The following is a 13,714-nucleotide window of genomic DNA, read 5'->3' as shown; positions in this document are numbered from 1 at the left end:
ACCTCTCCATATTGTGAGCATCATCCCTTATTACACGCGCAAACAAAGTTGACACTCGGCGCGGTGGATGATGGAAGCGACTGTAAAAGTATTTCCCATTTACAGTGGCTAACATCAGCCAGCGTGCTGAGTGTCAACTTTGTTTGCGCGACTAATAATCTGATTTCAGTTTTAGAGAACTTAATTAGAATTATATATCAATACCTTTAGCTGACGGATATGTCCCCATTGATATATATCAACGCCCATCAGTAGCTGAACGTATTGATATATAATTCTAATTTCGTTCTAGACAGCTGCAGGTCATCGATGGTCTCTGTGGTTTCGGACATGTCCGAAACTTCGTTCTCTTTTAAATTTTATTGTGACTTTTACAGTTATTAGAGCAAATAAATTCAAACATCAGAAAAAGTTTTGCACCACCCGGTTCCCGGAACTCCTGAAGATAGACGTCGCCTGTGGGTATTGTATCACAGACACAGTCCATTTTACTGTTCAGAGATGCCACTAAACTCGCCCTCAGATGTAAACTACCATTCATGAGCAGCGCCTGTCAGACGGAGGGAGTTCGACAGCCGATCAGTTCCAGTCATTCCACCAGGAAGGAGGTACACTGCTCGTGTTGTCTGTAGTTCAACCATGCCTAGACGGTCAATACGGGGTTCGACCGCGTCCGCATTGTTATCTTGTGCCAAGAACGGATCTCAACAAGGGAAGTGTACAGGCGTCTCCGTGTGAACCACGGTGATATTGTTCGGACTGGGAGGAGATACAGAGAGACAGGCTCTGTCGATGACATGCCTCGCTCAGGCCGCCCAAGGGCTACTACTGCAGTCGATGACCGCTACCTACGGATTTTGGCCCGGAGGTACCCTGATAGCAACGCCACCATATTCAATAATGCTTTTCGTGCAGCCACAGAACGTCGTGTTACAACTCAAACTGTGTGCAATGGGCTGCATGATGCGCAACTTCACTCCCTACGTCCATGGCGAGGTTCATCCTTGCAACCGCGACACCATGCAGCGCGGTACAAAAAAAATGGTTCAAATGGCTCTAAGCACTATGGGGATCAACATCTGAGGTCATCAGTCGCCTAGACATAGAAACTACTTAAATCTAACTAACCTAGGGACATCACACACATCCACGCCCGAGGCAGGATTCGAACCTGCGACCGTAACGGTCGCGCGTTTCCAAACTGAAGCGCCTAGAACCGCTCGGCCACCACGGCCGGCGCAGCGCGGTAGAGATGGGCCCAGCAACATGTCGAATGGACCGCTCAGGACGGGCATCACGTTCTCTTCACCGATGAGTGTCGCATATGCCTTCAACCAGACAATCGTCGGAGACGTGTTTTGAGGCAACCCGGTCAGGATGAACGCCTTAGACACTCTGTCCAGCGAGTGCATCAAGGTGGAGGTTCCCTGACGTTTTGGGGTGGCATTATGTGTGGCCGACGTTCGCCGCTGGTGGTAATGGGAGGCGTCGTTACGGCTGTACGATACGGGAATGCCATCCTCCAACCGATATTTCAACCATATGGGCAGCATATTGGCGAGGCATTCCTCTTCATGGACGACAATTCGCGCCCCCATCGTGCACATCTTGTGAATGACTTCCTTCGGGATAGCGACATCGCTCGACTAGAGCGGCCAGCTTGTTTTCCATACATGAACGCTATCGAACATGCCTGGCATAAATTGAAAAAGGCTGTTATTGGACGACGTGACCTACCAACCACCCTGAGGAATCTGCGCTGAATCGCCATTGAGGAGTGGGAAAATCTCGACCAACAGTGCCTCGATGAACTTGTGGATAGTATGTCACGACGAATACAGGCATATATCAATGCAAGAGGACGTGCTGCTGGGTGTTAGAGGTACCGGTATGTACAGCAATCTGGACCACCATCTCTTAAAGTGTCCGCAGCTCGTGATCTAGTGGCTAGCGTTGCTGCCTCTGGATCACAGGGTACCGGGTTCGATTCCCGGCCGGGTTGGGGATTTTCTCTGCCCGCGGACTGGGTGTCTGTATTGTCCTCAACATTTTATCATCATCATCGTTCGTGACAGTGGCTCGATTGGACTGCGTGAAAAATTGAACTGTGTAAAAATTGGGACATTGTTCGAGCGCTGATGACCGAGCAGTTGAGCGCCTCACAAACCAAATATCATCGTCACCTCTGAAGGTCTCGCTATATCGTGATACAACATTCTCTGTGTGGTTTTCATGACCAATAAAAAGGACGGAAATGATGTTTATGTTGAGCTGTATTCAAATTTTCTGTACAGGTTCCGGAACTCTCGGAACCGAGGTGATGCAAAGCTTTTTGATACGTGTATCTGTAGATCGCAGTCTTGACTTGGATTCCAAGATACTTGCTTTGTCCTCCTTTTCTCCGGTTAAGAGAACTACTAATAATAAATACAGCAGGTGCACACCTAAGCTTGTTGTTAGCACTGTGATGACGTTATTGTTGTTCACAGTGGTCAGACTCAACACTCAGTCTTATTAAGAATTGAGAGAGAAGAGAGAGTATTGCAATTGCTCGTCTTTTATAATCAAAGTTTTGTTTTGTAACGAGAATTGCATTTAGATTCTCGACTCTACTCCGTAACTGGGGCGAAACTTCCATCTTAATAGTTGTATCACATTGGTCTCGGTGTCCGCTAAAACAGAGCGCCAATCTGTAGGTAAATTAGCTGCTCCTCTCTTTTCTGTGTATAAAACGCTGTCAACTGAAATGGGGCACACTGTATACCACAAGTAATACACATTCGAGGGTTCTTACACCAGAGCAAAAACCTACGCGTCATAGTACGGTGTGCTAAACGCAGACGAGAAGGACCTAATCCCATCTGAATTAACCTTACAAAACTTTGTGTGCATGGTGCTCGGGCGAGGTACACGAGTACATTTACAATAGGTATACGAAAAACACTGTCAGATCTGGGGTACACATCGTCGCTCACAGTAAATATCTTTGGCTACTGAGCCCCCGATACAAAAGAATACGCACGGTGCAGCACAACAGCTCGTCGGCAGCGCTGCGCGCAGGATGCGGGACCAGCCGGTAGTGGCTTCTCTTTTCCCGTCCAATAAACGGGAACGACCGGGGCAATTGCGATAAGCCACCGAAAATCGTTGTGCTGCGTAGCTGCCCGGCGTCCGGCAACGACATGCGCGCCTATCTGCAGAGCTGAGCCTGTGGTGACCGAAAGAGGGCGTGCGTCCATTCCCAGCAGTGTCCTATTCTTTTGTCTGCCCCCTCGCCGTATCGAACTGCGCCTCCGCGAAAGCTGCTAGTGTAGAGATCACGTCAGACACTTAATTAGCTGCATTTTTTAAATACAATGTAGCTGTAGTCGACATTTGCCAGTGTACTGAACAAATGATGGCCTAGTTTATCTGCCATTTTAATTCTGTTCTAATCAACCCTAAATACGACCGAAAGTTTTGCTCAGAACATGTGGCCTTCGTTGAAAAGAACAGGAAAATCGTCATTAAATGTGAAAATTGATTCCGATGGACAACAGTCTTCATCGTTAATGCCATATTTATCTTCACAGTTTTTTTCTTTCCTGATGTTCAACTGTCGTGCGTATATAGTATAATGTATATACTACAGTAGCCATGTATACTACGGGGGGCGTTCAATAAGGAATGCTACACTTTTTTCTTGGCCGATTTGGGCTGACAAAATGGAGAATTTGTTGTGGGGCATTGTGGAATTTCCCGCTTCAGCACCTATAGTTTCATGAAGTTCCGATAGGTGGGGGCGCTATATGCATTCTTCAAAATGGCGCCTTTTTTTTTACGGGAAATCAACCCATCGCAGATGTTCATAGGTATTTCAGAATATGTATGGACACCTGGCAGTGAAGAATAGCACGGTGAATTGGTGGGTACGACGTCTGTCATCATCGAAAAAAGTCCGTGAAAACCTGTCCGATCGGCCGCGTGCCTGCCGGCCACACACAGCTGTGGCACCTGCAGCGTTGGAGCGTGCGGACACTCTCACTCGCGGTGGTTGACGGATCACAGTCAAACACCTTGCTGTTCCACTGGACGTCTCTGTTGGTAGTGCTGACACACTCGTCCATCAGTTGGAGTACTCAAAGTTTAGTGCTCAAATGGTTCAAATGGCTCTGAGCACTATGGGACTTAATATCTGATGTCATCAGTCCCTTAAACTTCGAACTATTTAAACCTAACATAAGGACATCACACACATCCATGCCCGAGGCAGGATTCGAACCTGCGACCATAGAAGCAGCGCGATTCCGGACGGAAGCACCTAGAACCGCTCGGCCACAGCGGTCGGCAAAATTTAGTGCTTTTGGGTTCTTCGCCGCCTAACAGAAGACCATAAAGAGCAACGAATGGACTGTCTGTGCAGAACTGATTGTGTGTTACAAGACTGATCGTGACAATTTTTGGCGGAACATCGTCACACGCGATGAAACATGGGTTTATCACGTAACCGGAAATTTAACGGCAGTCCATGGAGTGTCGCCACACCACGTCTTCACTGAAGAAAAAGTTGAAAACCGCTCCCTCAGCAGGTGAAGTCATGGCGACGTTTCGCTAGGACTCTGAAAATGTTATTCTGTTTAATTTCCTCCCTCATGATGCAACGATCAACTCTGAAATGTACTGTGCTACCCTCAGGAAATTGAAGAAATGACTTTTGCGAGTTTGTCGCAAACTAATTTCTCCTTCTCTGTGACAGCATAAGGCCTCTCAAAAGTCGGCGCAACCGAGAGGAGCTCCAAAACTTCATTGGACTGTTCTTCCTCATCCATTCTTCAGCCCGGATATCTCACGTTCAGACTCCCATCTATTCGTTTCATTGGAGGATTCATTCCGTCGGAACCAGTACGTGGATTATGCGGCAAGACGTCGACTCAGACGTCGTCCGGTAGAATGGTATCAAGAGACCCCTTCAAGTAAGGCGGAGTATGACCGCCAAATTAAACGGAGATTATGTTGAGGAATAGACTTTTGTGGCAAAAGATAAAAATAATTGTGAATAACATGGCGTATTGGATTTCTGAATAAAACCAACATGCTTCGAGTAAAAAGTGTTGCATTATTCATTGAATAATAAAAAATGCGCCGCCTGAACCACATGATATGCGGGACCAGTAGTGTTTATTCTGCCAGCAAGCCAGGCTGGTCGCCAATGGAGTGAAATCGCTCCGTGTTTGGTATGTCCGGTATTTACTTCCAGCTGATAAAGAAAAGAATGTGCTAAAGAGGTGTAGCATGATCATTTTCAACATACGTTGTAACTATTCAGTTTTGGGATTTTAAAGAAAATTAAACTGTTACGGGCTCGGAGGCGCTGTATTTGGGACATACAGGACTAGCTGTCTGCACAACAGGACAGCTAGAGTATAGCCTTCCGTTGGACTTTATTAGTCGGTGCAGGCATTGTCGAATTCTGCTGTATTCGATATCTGACGTTCTCTAGAGAACATAAATACCATATTTGTCCAAAGTCCTCTCAACAGAAAGAGCTTAAGTAATGTGACAGAGAAGAATTCATGAACATGCAACCCGTTGTACGTTCATGAATTATATCTGTTCCGACAGGTATCTGAAAGGCAAAGAAAAAAAGTTCCCAGTTCGTGTCTGAAATAAAATTTTTACCTGCGAGAATTCGTAAGTCAAAACGCACCTTCAAAATATCATATTAGTGGAGTGTAAACACAAATGACTAAATGTTACGGAAGAATGCAGGATTTACTTTAAATGAAATAATGACCGGATAGCAGGAAATAAAGATTAGTGGTATCATTTTCTTGGTGTTACTGACAACCAAAATAAGTGATCGTAATCGATCCGTTACTTAACAGAAAAAAGATATAATTGATGGTTCATTGAAAATGAAGTAGGAACCTTGTGTACTGTATACTTCTGTAGCGTTGCTGTGATTTTAGAAGGAGGCAGTGAAGTTGAGAACATTACTATCTAACGTGATTAAAGGAGAAGTACCGCTCCCATCACTATCTGGGGTTACTTATTGACTCTTGAAACCCGTATCATCTGCTAAATTAATACAAATATTTTATTTTCACAAAAGAGTATTAGATTTCCTTGGCGCATTTGCTGTTGAGTTCTTGTTACTAGCACACGTGGGCTAGCTTTCCTCGGGAAAATACATTATATTCACAAATCTTGAACAAACAATCTTCTTAAAAGTAGTGGAGTTTAAACTGAATATGTAAGTAATTACGAGTAGTTCACTGGTCATCTCAGGGTACTGGAGTTCTGTTTACACTCCTGGAAATGGAAAAAAGAACACATTGAGACCGGTGTGTCAGACCCACCATACTTGCTCCGGACACTGCGAGAGGGCTGTACAAGCAATGATCACACGCACGGCACAGCGGACACCCCAGGAACCGCGGTGTTGGCCGTCGAATGGCGCTAGCTGCGCAGCATTTGTGCACCGCCGCCGTCAGTGTCAGCCAGTTTGCCATGGCATACGGAGCTCCATCGCAGTCTTTAACACTGGTAGCATGCCGCGACAGCGTGGACGTGAACCGTATGTGCAGTTGACGGACTTTGAGCGAGGGCGTATAGTGGGCATGCGGGAGGCCGGGTGGACGTACCGCCGAATTGCTCAACACGTGGGGCGTGAGGTCTCCACAGTACATCGATGTTGTCGCCAGTGGTCGGCGGAAGGTGCACGTGCCCGTCGACCTGGGACCGGACCGCAGCGACGCACGGATGCACGCCAAGACCGTAGGATCCTACGCAGTGCCGTAGGGGACCGCACCGCCACTTCCCAGCAAATTAGGGACACTGTTGCTCCTGGGGTATCGGCGAGGACCATTCGCAACGGTCTCCATGAAGCTGGGCTACGGTCCCGCACACCGTTAGGCCGTCTTCCGCTCACGCCCCAACATCGTGCAGCCCGCCTCCAGTGGTGTCGCGACAGGCGTGAATGGAGGGAAGAATGGAGACGTGTCGTCTTCAGCGATGAGAGTCGCTTCTGCCTTGGTGCCAATGATGGTCGTATGCGTGTTTGGCGCCGTGCAGGTGAGCGCCACAATCAGGACTGCATACGACCGAGGCACACAGGGCCAACACCCGGCATCATGGTGTGGGGAGCGATCTCCTACACTGGCTGTACACCACTGGTGATCGTCGAGGGGACACTGAATAGTGCACGGTACATCCAAACCGTCATCGAACCCATCATTCTACCATTCCTAGACCGGCAAGGGAACTTGCTGTTCCAACAGGACAATGCACGTCCGCATGTATCCCGTGCCACCCAACGTGCTCTGGAAGGTGTAAGTCAACTACCCTGGCCAGCAAGATCTCCGGATCTGTCCCCCATTGAGCATGTTTGGGACTGGATGAAGCGTCGTCTCACGCGGTCTGCACGTCCAGCACGAACGCTGGTCCAACTGAGGCGCCAGGTGGAAATGGCATGGCAAGCCGTTCCACAGGACTACATCCAGCATCTCTACGATCGTCTCCATGGGAGAATAGCAGCCTGCATTGCTGCGAAAGGTGGATATACACTGTACTAGTGCCGACATTGTGCATGCTCTGTTGCCTGTGTCTATGTGCCTGTGGTTCTGTCAGTGTGATCATGTGATGTATCTGACCCCAGGAATGTGTCAATAAAGTTTCCCCTTCCTGGGACAATGAATTCACGGGGTTCTTATTTCAATTTCCAGGAGTGTATAACACATTTAACAAATGTCACTTGCAGAGTAAGAGTATGCTCTAATCTTGTGCTGTGTCATATAACTAAGGCGTGTAGGTGTTACAATAAACTTCTGCCGCTCATGAAACTTCTCTGGCCATCGTTTCCAAGCGATAGACTGATCGGTGTATTGCGAGAGGACACAGCTTCGCTTACAGAGTTCGCTAAGTCTCACGTTCGCTCCTCCCTGGTCTGAATGTTTGTCTGGCTTTCGTTTCAGTAAGGATGGTTGTGTCGTCTCCAGTGCAGTCGCATGCACCTGTGTGATTGCATTGGAGTCAACACGATGTCGAGTAGAGATTCCTGAGGAGAGCTAGCCCACGTGTGCTAGTAACAAGAACTCAACAGTAAATGCGCCAAGGAAATATAGTACTCTTTTGGCAGTGGTGGGGCCTGAGGATGGCGGTAATGTGTGACCGAAACTAGTCATGTGAGACAATAAAGACATTCTCAAGATACAGCTGTGGTGGTACTTTTTCTCATATATCTGTCACATTAGGTATGTACTGATATTGTGTAACCTTTGACGTAATGATAGTGTCTGTCATGGAAAAAAAGGGAATCGACCAGGAAAAAAAGTGCTTCATTTGAATTTTAGACGCTGTGGAGCGATTTCAGAGTTTCCTGCTTGGGTATTCATTGTTGAAGTTAGTGCCTCCAAGTTTTATATAGTTTTTCTCCTTCGCAGCGAATCTATTTTAGATGAGATCATTATGGATCGAGAAACTATGTCTTATACCGGAAAAATGCTGAAGACGTCCTTCTGTAATGATGTTCAGGACCGCTAAAAATTGAAAGCAGGGTCAAATAACTACACAGTAGCTGATTTTCGAAAACGAAACTTCTTTTGTTACGGACACTCGCATTTTTAAGCAATTGGTAACTAATCGTAAAACATTATGATGCAAGATTTGCTATTTGACATTTCAGTTCGATAGATGCAATTCAAATAAAAGTAATAAAAACTGATGATGGAACGATTTGTTATCTTGAACGCTACTTACTGAGCTGCAAGCGACTTTACGTCAAAGAGCTGATATGTTTTGTAGATAATAGTGCCCACAAATTTTCAAAGGCAATTTTTTCTTCCCTAGGTAACAAGTCCGTAGACGTTGTACGCTATAGTTTTCCAAAAGTTTTCAAAACAATAAAATCAACTCCAGAAAGCACTGTGAACGTCCAGATTCTCTACAAATACCAGTGCGCCTGTTTTTGCAATTAAGAAACGATGCATTTGATTTTACGTTTCTACATTTACGATGTAAATGTGGACTTTTGTGTTCTAACAGTTAATATTTATATTCGAAACTTACTTTAGCGTTGCCAATTTGTACAGTAGAATATGGTTAGCAGTTCCAGTGCTTAGAAACTATATGTAGCGTTATACAGAAGCAAATAGCTTTCGGTCCACTTTGTGATGCCTGATAACGGGAAGTTCGCTTGCCTCCCATCATTGAGGTGTTCGACTTGGATGATTTTACTTGTCTCTCACTACTGAGGTGCTTGGCTTCGGTGAGGATATAGGCATGTGCGCCTGTCACTATCATTTCATGGACATTTTACCTTATCGGAATGTTTGTGGTTTGTATACCGCCATTATCTGCGTAGTTACTGCGGTTGGAAAAACACATCGCAATGGGTCACTGTTACTGCGGTATTAGAAAATACCACGGATCTCAGGAACCGAAAATTACATTACCATACAACCTGTTTGCCAGAAATATCAACTTGTAGCCATATTATTTGTACTATACAATCACATTTGCACCACTCAGGGAACATTTGAAAGTTAATATCAACAGTTAGAATACAAAGGTTTACATTTACATCGTATAAAATGTAACATTAAATACGTTGGTTCTAAAATAAAAAAATAAAAAGCAAATAAAAAAAACATTCTAACTTGAAATCTCTCGATTACAACGCCATCTACGACGAATGGGAAACCATGGTATGAGTAAAACCGTACTTTTTTTTTTTTTTTGCTGTAGAATCCGAATATGCAATAAAAACGAGGGATTCGAGGGATTCCCAATTGAATATTACCAACTCACCTAGAACACTTTTTCCGTGCGATGCGTTGTTTTCGAGACATTTAGTTGATTCAAGTTAAAACAAATACCCTGTTTACTGCGACTTAATAACGTCACATTTATTTAAGGCGGTTATATATTACAGTTCTTGTAATAATTATTCGTTTACTACATTCATAGAAAAAAGTAGCAGACCGTGTTAGAGTTCCAAATTTTAACGATTTTATTTATATCCGATTAAGTGACTAAGCCACAGAGCCTACTAAGAGTCCGTCAGAGATTGTCCGGGCTCTCAATACGTAGGCAAACTCGGAGCGGAGATCATTCTGACTGATATTAACTATTTTAGTTCGTGGTTTTTGTGCTCTGAGAACGATGACAGGAGCAATATGGCATTACGTTTTAGAAGTTCAAGAGTGCTATATTATGGTGAAATTACATGATAAGTGTTTCTGGCTGCACTTGCGGCTAATTAGCATCAATTACATTCCTTAAGACTGATGCTGAATTTATGCGTCTGGATGGCGGGGCAAGACGCGAGTCGTTTTTTTTTGTCAGGGAATGGGAAAAAGTAAGTAAGTGCCCCCTTCCGCTTCCCACTGGCTACGCCAATGGAGATTTAGCCATAAATCGATTAACAAAGTTTCGTTCCATTCGGAATCGATGTTCATCATCAACATCAATATCAGATGTGATCCTGTACGATCGAATACGCTACTGTATTCGTTGTGGCGTGGAAACAAGAAACCTTCGAATGATATCTTGAGGAATTTCTTACTCTGCCTGACTTTCAAGCTGTGTCAGTTCATGAAGATCTAGCTGGAAACTAGTATGAAAGTATACGTCTTCCCATCGCGTCCCAGACATGCTCTTTGGGTGTAAAAAATCATGGGACTTGGCAGGGTGGTCAACGACCCGTAGCTCGAGACGTTTCAGGTGTGAATTTGAGTGAAGGATTTCGTATTATACTGCTGAAGCATGCAATTTAGTATCCCAGACTTGAATGGTACGACGCCATCCTTACCTTATACTAGTATTCCGCCTCCCTTCAACAATTACCAAATCAGACCTGTTGCCATATTCTACAGTTTCCCACACCATGATTTCAGAAGTTGCGGAGATAAGGGTCTTTAGAACCGTGGTCTTCTGTGTCTAGGTACACATTAGCGTTGATCCAACGTTAGGAGGGTGATGGAGCCCCTTAGGAAAATAGCGGAAAGGTCGGGGAAGAAGGCCAGTGTTCACTCTGTCTGCTTGCCGGGGCGTCTCATCCGAGATGTGGAGGAGGCCCAGCCGGCGGCGATAGAGAGCACTGGGTGCACCAGACTGCAAATTGTTGGTCATGTCTGCACCAATGACTCCTGCCGTCTGGGTTCAGATGTCATCCTCAGTTCGTACAGGCGGTTGGCGGAATTGGTGAAGGCGGAAAGCCTCGCTCGCGGGGTGGAATCAGAGCTAACTATTTGTAGTATCGTTCCCAGAACCGATCGCCGTCCTCTGGTTTGGAGCCGAGTGGAAGGCTTAAACCAGAGGATCAGACGATTCTGCGGAGATCTGGGGTGCAAATTTCTCGACCTCCGCTATCGGGTGGAGAAATGTAGGATCCCCCTGAATAGGTCAGGCGTGCACTACACGCCGGAAGCGGCTACAAGGGTAGCGGAGTACGTGTGGAGTGCACATGGGGGTTTTTTAGGGTACAGAATTCCCTCCCTAGGCCCGGCAAGATGCCTCCTGAGACGCGGCAAGGTAGGAGTAGGCAAAATGCAACAGGGAATAACAATATTAATGTGCTAATAGTAAACTGCAGGAGCGTCTATAGAAAGGTCCCAGAACTGCTCTCATTAATAAACGGTCACAACGCCCGTATAGTACTAGGGACAGAAAGTTGGCTGAAACCAGACGTAAACAGTAATGAAATCCTAAACTCAGATTGGAATGTATACCGCAGACACAGGCTGGACAGTGAAGGGGGAGGCGTGTTTATAGCGATAAGAAGTGCAATAGTATCGAAGGAAATTGACGGAGATCCGAAATGTGAAATAATTTGGGTGAAGGTCACGGTTAAGGTAGGCTCAGACATGGTAATTGGATGTCTCTATAGGCACCCTGGCTCAGCAGCTGTTGTGGCTGAGCACCTGAAGGATAATTTAGAAAATATTTCGAGTAGATTTCCCCACCATGTTATAGTTCTGGGTGGAGATTTTAATTTGCCGGATATAGACTGGCAGACTCAAACGTTCATAACGGGTGGCAGGGACAAAGAATCCAGTGAAATTTTTTTAAGTGCTTTATCTGAAAACTACCTTGAGCAGTTAAACAGAGAACCGACTCGTGGCGATAGCATATTACACCTTCTGGTGACAAACAGACCCGAACTATTTGAAACAGTTAACGCAGAAGAGGGAATCAGCGATCATAAAGCGGTTACGGCATCGATGATTTCAGCCGTAAATAGAAATATTAAAAAACGTAGGAAGATTTTTCTGTTTAGCAAAAGTAACAAAAAGCAGATTACAGAGTACCTGACGGCTCAACACAAAATTTTTGTCTCAAGTACAGATAGTGTTGAGGATCAGTGGACAAAGTTCAAAACCATCGTACAATATGCGTTAGATTAGTATGTGCCAAGCAAGATCGTAAGAGATGAAAAAGAGCCACCGTGGTACAACAACCGAGTTAGAAAACTGCTGCGGAAGCAAAGGGAACTTCACAGCAAACATAAACATAGCCAAAGCCTTGCAGACAAACAAAACTACGCGAAGCGAAATTTAGTGTAGGAGGGCTATGCGAGAGGCGTTCAGTGAATTCGAAAGTAAAGTTCTATGTACTGACTTGGATGAAAATCCTAAGAAATTTTGGTCTTATGTCAAAGCGGTAGGTGGAACAAAACAAAATGTCCAGACACTCTGTGACCAAAATGGTACTGAAACAGAGGATGACAGACTAAAGGCCAAAATACTGAATGTCTTTTTCCAAAGCTGTTTCACAGAGGAAGACTGCACTATAGTTCCTTCTCTAGATTGTCGTACAGATGACAAAATGGTAGATATCGAAATAGACGACAGAGGGATAGAGATACAATAAAAATCGCTCAAAAGAGGAAAGGCCGCTGGACCTGATGGGATACCAGTTCGATTTTACACAGAGTACGCGAAGGAACTTGCCCCCCTTCTTGCAGCGGTGTACCGTAGGTCTCTAGAAGAGCTTAGCGTTCCAAAGGATTGAAAAAGGGCACAGGTCATCCCCGTTTTCAAGAAGGGACGTCGAACAGATGTGCAGAACTATAGACCTATATCTCTAACGTCGATCAGTTGTAGAATTTTGGAACACGTGTTATGTTCGAATATAATGACTTTTCTGGAGACTAGAAATCTACTCTGTAGGAATTAGCATGGGTTTCGAAAAAGACGATCGTGTGAAAACCAGCTCGCGCTATTCGTCCACGAGACTCAGAGGGCCATAGACTCGGGATCACAGGTAGATGCCGTGTTTCTTGACTTCCGGAAAGCGTTCGATACAGTTCCCCACAGTCGTTTAATGAACAAAGTAAGAGCATATGGACTATCAGACCAATTGTGTGATTGGTTTGAAGAGTTCCTAGATAACAGAACGCAGAATGTCATTCTCAATGGAGAGAAGTCATCCGAAGTGAGAGTGATTTCAGGTGTGCCGCAGGGGAGTGTCATAGGACCGTTGCTATTCACAATATACATAAATGACCTTGTGGATGACATCGGAAGTTCACTGAGGCTTTTTGCAGATGATGCTGTGGTGTATCGAGAGGTTGTAACAATGGAAAATTGTACTGAAATGCAGGAGGATCTGCAGCGAATTGACGCGTGGTGCAGGGATTGGCAATTGAATCTCAATGTAGACAAGTGTAATGTGCTGCGAATACATAGAAAGATAGATCCCTTATGATTTAGCTACAAAGTAGCAGGTCAGCAAC

This window comes from Schistocerca americana, chromosome 1 (genome assembly GCF_021461395.2).
Source record: "Schistocerca americana isolate TAMUIC-IGC-003095 chromosome 1, iqSchAmer2.1, whole genome shotgun sequence".
Classification (NCBI taxonomy): domain Eukaryota; kingdom Metazoa; phylum Arthropoda; class Insecta; order Orthoptera; family Acrididae; genus Schistocerca; species Schistocerca americana.
Note: the sequence above shows the minus strand (reverse complement) of the source record.